The following is a 6,813-nucleotide window of genomic DNA, read 5'->3' as shown; positions in this document are numbered from 1 at the left end:
TGACTAAGGTGCTTGCTCATGCAAAGTCAAAAATATCCCTACAAGAGCGGGGCGAGCCCTTTTCCTAGGGGGTAGAGATAGAACACAGGACACACACACACACACACACACACACACACACACACACACACACACACACAAGGTGAGACCAAGCCTAGAGAGGCACCAAGGACACATGTCAAGCCCCTACCCATGTTACCTTCATGAGGTGCTTGACTCCTATTGGCCAGGCTTAAAAGGGGTCCAATGATAAATTACCACATTTATTTAATTTCTTTTGCATTTATCAAGTCCTCTCTCTCAAAGTGGAAAGGGGGACACTTGTCCCAAGACTACCCTTGTTGCTTGATATGCACTAAGGCTATGATTGGCCAGGCTTGAGGAGGAGGTCCAATCAAATGCCTAGGAGTGCTAAAAGAGGGGGTCGACCAAGGAAGCATGGGCCTAGATTGCAGGATATACTCACCCACACACACTCTCATTGTGTACATTGCAAGTGCAAGAGCTTCATCTCCTTCTCTAAGCTCCTTGAGAAGTGTGAGCCTAGACTAAGCTTCTTGGCTATGGAGTGCAAATCCAACCAAGACACATGCTTCAAAGCTTGAGCTTGCCATCTTCTTCATCTTCATCATTATTAAGCTATTAAGCTATGCTAAAGAAGAGTGATGATAATTAAAGGAATAGTTCTTTCTCGTATACTACTTCTTCTTCCTCTTCCCTATCCTCATTCTCCGCTAGCTCTCTCCACCTTCGAAGTTGTTTGAGGTCTTGGGACTGAGGATTGGTCCAGTTAATGCTTTCTTCAAAGGTTATGCTATGTTAGTGGTGCATGAAGCTTTCCATCTTCATTTCATCCTTTAATGGGAGAACCTATAATACAAATGCCTATTGGAGGGGGGGACCGGCTCCACATAAATCCGGTCCTCAATTGTTGTCATGTTCTCTAATTCTCTCTCTCTTGCAGAAGTATTGTTCATGCCTAGTTAATTAACTGTTATGTTTATGTTGCTATCACTAATGACGTTCACCCATTATTCTCTCAAGTAATTTCATCAAATACTTTCTCTTAATTCCGCTACTCTACAAGCTATTAAGCCATTTCTATTACATTGATATCAGAGAATTTGTTTTATCTTTTCTTGCTTAAGAAGAGAGGTCCTTAAGTAGCCTATAAATGGTTGGTTTTGTTAATTATATTAGGGTAAGTGGGACTGGGATTTAATACCGGTTTTGTTGCAGCCCACTATGTGGGGTATAGTGCACACCTCGAGAGCTTAGGATTTAATAATGGAGTCTTTTAAGAGTTGCCTACGGCTTTACCATTATTGAGCCATAAGAACTCTGAAAGGAGCTATCCTCCAGCAACGCTGCTATGTTATACCCACTCCACTACACTCTATAATTAACCGAATTCGAGCCGTGGGTATAGATACTTAAGAGCCAAAATTTTCAAAGGCTAAGAGGAGTAGCAACTGAAGTTTTGAATTGCCAAAAAGTACATTAAGCAAACATATAAGTTTAATTAACATGGTTGACAATAATCAAGAGAGTAGAATGAACATTGATAGCTTTGATTTTGCACATGAAGGTGTTAATGATAATGCCCCCATGTTTGTTAACTACCTTGTTACTAGGTTGCAGCAAGCCATGGGTAACCCTACCTTGCAAGCCGAAGTTACCCAACAACTTCGTGCTTATGGGATAACCCTTCCTCTTCAACAGGAGAGAGAGCTTAGGAGGCCTCTTGATGAGACTCCCAAAAGAAGACTCTCTCCCATTCGAGAGGAGGAATCCAAGGAACAAGAAAGCACTGAATCCCCAAGTTCATCTGAAGATGTGGCTCCAAGAAGACGGTGGTCTAGGCAATCGCCAACACCTACCTAGAGGAAATCTTCAAACCATAGTCCGTCTCCTTGGCACTCCAAATGGGAAGAGAGGAAACCAAGGAAGAAAAGGGCAAGGAAGAGGTCACCCTCTTCTCCTTCTTCTTCACCTTTCTCCTCTTCTGATGAAAGTTATGGTTATTCTCCTAGAGAATACAAGAGGGGAGGACATCGCAAATCTTACCTTGCCTGGCAAAGGTCACAAAAGCTAAAGAAGTTCAAGGAGGGAGGAAAGAGTATCTCTTTCTTCACCTATGATGGCACCTTTGGTGCTACCGACAAAGTGTTGGCCTTCATCCAGCAATTTGATGCAGCTTTTGGAGACGAGGGCTTCCACAGAGTCCTCCAAGCTACACCATGTAGCTATGCACTTGCAAAAATTAGCTTGTCAATGGTGGGCTAGCCTTCATGGCAATGGTGAAGCTTCAAAGACATGGAAAACTCGACGAGTTTCCATCATGAAGCAATTTCTTGCAAGCGATGCAAAGGACAAAGTGCTGACTGAATGGCGTAGCCTAAAGCTCCTCTCTCATGAGTCTATTCACAAATATGTAGACAAGTTTTGGGATGTAAATCTCAAGGCTACTGTCTTTCAAAAGATAGACTTTGCAGATGTCACTAGACTAGCGACTTGTAGTGCATGTACATGTGCTTGCTAAAGCAAGCTAAAAAACCCACAAAAAGAAATCCCACACGCACTTTTGACATCGGGCGTCATGTCCATATGTACAAATTTACAAAAGACGGGGTGTCGAAAATGCGCCCAACATAGTTTGCCACACCCCATCCTGCTAGATCATCATTCATGGTCAGCAGCAGAAAAGAGATCTTGTAAACCACATGAGGGAGTCTTCACTTTATCTATCATTAGAAACATGATCAGAAAATGCTTCAAAAGAAGGCTCATCCTCAATCACAGTCATCAACCTTGCAATATACTTCTTCAACATGTAGCCATTCACACGTGCTTTATGCGGGGTACCATCCAAGTCAGCAAGCTGATATGTGCCATTTGGAAACCCGTTTAAGACCAAGAAAGGACCTTGCCACTTGATTTGAAATTTCTTTTGAAAATTTCTATCAAGCTTACTATTTTAACGAAGCACCATGTCACCCTTCTTGATGTCCTTGTCCTTTACCTTCTCATTTGCCTTTGCTTGATTCTTCTTCAAGACCTGCTCATAATGCTCAAAAGCTAACACCCTATCCAATTGTACACATTGCAAATATAAAAGTCTTTCCTTGAATTTATCATTGGGTCTTCTTCAAGCTTTTCATCATCTTCAGGCTGGTATCTCCACCTCAATAGGAAGTAAAGCCTCTTTGGCAAAAAACTAGATGGAAGGGAGAAAAACCAGTACTTGATTTGATGGCAGTCCTGTAAGCCCATAGAGCACAAGGTAGCTCTAAATCCCAAGTCTTCACATTGTTTCTTGTCATCTTTGTAAGCATCCTTATGAGCTCTCCATTAAACCTTTCATTCATGCCATTGCATTGGGGATAATATGGAGTAGTAAACCTGTGATGCACATGAAGCTTCTCACATAGATAATCCACCAACTCTCCCCTGAAACCTGGACCCTGTCAGAAAGTAACTCCAATGGCATACCAAATTTGCAAAAAATATCTTCATATATAAATAAGGAAACATCTTTACTCGTGATGTGCTTAACAGCTTTGGCTTCGGCCCACCTGGATAGATAATCAACAGCAGTAAGTATGTAACATTTGCCTCTAGCTGTCATAGGTAGAGGACCTATTGTATCAATACCCCACTTCTCAAACACATCTCAAACACATCATAAGCCACAATGGTGCCTCTAATTTATGATTTGAGAAACCCTATTTTCCATGCTTTGACACTCTTTACAAGACTTGCATCAATGATGAACATCACGTTGAACACTTGGCCACACATAACCCTATTGCAAGACTTTTTGCAAAGTGATCTTTGAAGCAAAGTGACCACCACAAGAACCCTCATGATTCTCCTCTAAAATTTTGTAAATTTACTCTTTCCAAGGCACTTTTCTCATCACAAGATCAGCCCCCTTCATATACAAGGCATCACAAGTAGCGCATACCTTTTGGCACGACGTAGGAAGGCGTACGTTTTTGGCTTCTCCAACTCTGATGGAAGCATACCGATTTGTAGAAACTCTTCCTCCCTCTCTAAAGCTTCCCTTCCCAAATAAAGAGGAGAATCATCCCTTATTACATACAAATGCCCAATTGAAGCTTGCGCTGCACCATGTGCTTCTTCATTTTGAGACCTGTCCACATGCCTTAAGCTCCAAGGTTCAAAATGCTTAAGCATATTCTTCACTTGAAAACACATATTTTTCAGCCTTGGATTCTTACTTTGCCACACCCCAAGTACTTGCTTAACCACCACCAAAAGAGCATCACCTCTTACCCTCACACGACGGATGCCAAGCTCAAGGCAAAGGTTGAGACCTTTCTCCAAAGTAGCATACTCAGCTTCATTGTTGCTTTGTGCGGTAAGCTTCAAAATCCTTTTAGTTACCAAAGCACCTTGAGGATCATAGATTACCACACCTCCTGAAGCTTCATCATGCGCTTTCCTGTAAGAGCCATCAAAAAACAATAGATAGGCATTGTCCATGTCAGGAGCTTCCATGTGTTGCTTCTTCATTGCATCCTCCTTAAGAAGAAGAGGGATTTCCTTATAGGTAAACAAATCAGCCAATGTAGCCCTTGTACTCTCCTCAACAAGAAAAGAGAATTGGAATTCCTGTAGCTCCATAATCCACTTCATGAGCCTCTTTGACAAAGTAGGGCTATTCACCAATTGAGGTAGAAGAGTGTAGCTAGTGAGGAATGTGAATGGTTTAGGGAGAAGGTAGTGCCTAAACCTTCTACATGCATAAATCACGCTTACCATAATGAGCTCCACCTCAGTATAGCCTCTTTCCACCTCTAGCTTCACCCTGCTAGCACAATAGATAGGCTTCATGTAGTGGGAGTTTTTACCTCGTTGAAGAAGCATAGCTCCAATAGCATCCTCACCTACTGATGGATTCACATAAAAATCCTTATCCCAATTAGGAGCTTGCATAGCAGGAAGAGAACCAAGAACCTCTTTGATACCTTGAAAAACCTCTTCACATTCATTTGTCCATTGTAGAGGATCCAACCTCGCTACTTGTTGTAGAGGATAAAGAAGTTGAGAGGACAAAGGAATGAACCTTGCCATATACTTCACCTTTTGAATAAAATAAAAAAGTTTTTTTGTATCTTTAGGTGATGGGAGGAGCACCAAAGCCTTCACTTTGTCAAGATCCGCTTCAATCCCATTCTCTGAGATCATATGCCCCAAAAACTTCACTCTTGGTTGAGCAAGATGACACTTCTTTGGGTTGAGTTGACCTCCACTTTCATCATATTGCTTCAATGCCATCCCAAGCTTTGCACAATGATCCTTTCTAGAGCTATAAACACAAAAGTCATCAATAAGATCCTTCACAAACTTGCCAAGAAAAGGAGAGAACACCTTGTTGACGTGCTTTTGATACCACGCACAGCCATTCATAAGACCAAAAGGAAGCACACAATAACAAAAGCATCACCATGGCATGATAATTGTGGTCTTATTTCGATCTTCTAAAGCCAAGGTGAGCTGAAAATATCCAGAGAATCCATCACATATGCTATACCTCTCATGCCCTGCAAAATAATCAAGTATGTCATCTATGAAAGGAAGAGGGTATGGATCCCTCTTCATGGCTGCGTTTAGAGGCTTAAAATCAACACATATCCTCCAATTTCCATCCTTCTTGGGTGTGACAACAACAGGACTCACCCATTCTGCAGTGCTCATAGGACATATGAAACCTGCTTCAAGAAGCTTGTCTACCTCTTCCTTTAAAGCATTAAGTTGTACGTTGTCGTGCTGTGACACGTACATAGTGGGAACGCATGCTACAAGATCTATCTTGTAATTTTTTAGATACATAATTATCTTTCCTATAATGTACATATGCATATTTAGGTATAATAATAAGCCTTCTATATCATCCTATTATTTTTCTCAAGGGTAACCTATTCTTACTTTACCACCATCAGAAAATACTATGGGAAAAGCATCAATAGCTCCGCCTGTTTAACTTGGGGCAAAAAACATTGATTCTTTATTTCTACTATCTCATTATCATCTCACACCCTAGTTAGATCCTATATCTAAGTTAAACTCCAATATATATATATTCTATGTATTTTTCATATTTTTCTTATGTTTCTTTTTAAATAGCTACTAGGAGGGAATCAAATCCTAGTGGGACACTAGGTGGCATGATTTCAAAGATACACTTATTTTAATGCATTATTGCAAGCATGATTACAAAAATTTGTCAAGGAGCAATGTCATGCTTTCATATGGCATGAGGTGTCCTTTGGAATCAAATGAATGTCTAAGCTAAGGGGACCACAGGAAGAATTTTGTTGCCAGAAATGGACCCTATTTTGATGAATTTTTTACACAAGGTTCCAATCTGAATTGGAAAACGATTTTAAAATGCAAATCGTAGCTAATGAGCTGCATTTTCTGCCCATATTTTTACTTTTTTATTTGGAGCCACGGTTGAGGATATATGATCAAAATACTGGACCCCAGTCTGCCCACATCATGTAGGGACAGCTCATTTTCAACTTTTCCAATTCCTGTTCACACTGGCTCCTCTCTTCTTGTGTAAAACCTTGGGGATTCCCTTCACCTATAAAAGGGGACCTCTTCTTCCTTGAAAATGAACTCAAGCATTCAAGCCATTGATGAGAGGAATTCTTGAGGGAGTGAGTAGTAATGCCTAATTGTACTTAGCCATTAACATAAGCCTAAGCCTACACTTTCTCCTAGAGAAAGACTAGCCATCCTTGCATGCTATCCTTGGCAGATCAACTCTAATCAAAGAAG

Source organism: Adiantum capillus-veneris, chromosome 1, assembly GCF_014529385.1.
Source record: "Adiantum capillus-veneris isolate H3 chromosome 1, ASM1452938v2, whole genome shotgun sequence".
NCBI lineage: Eukaryota > Viridiplantae > Streptophyta > Polypodiopsida > Polypodiales > Pteridaceae > Adiantum > Adiantum capillus-veneris.
Note: the sequence above shows the minus strand (reverse complement) of the source record.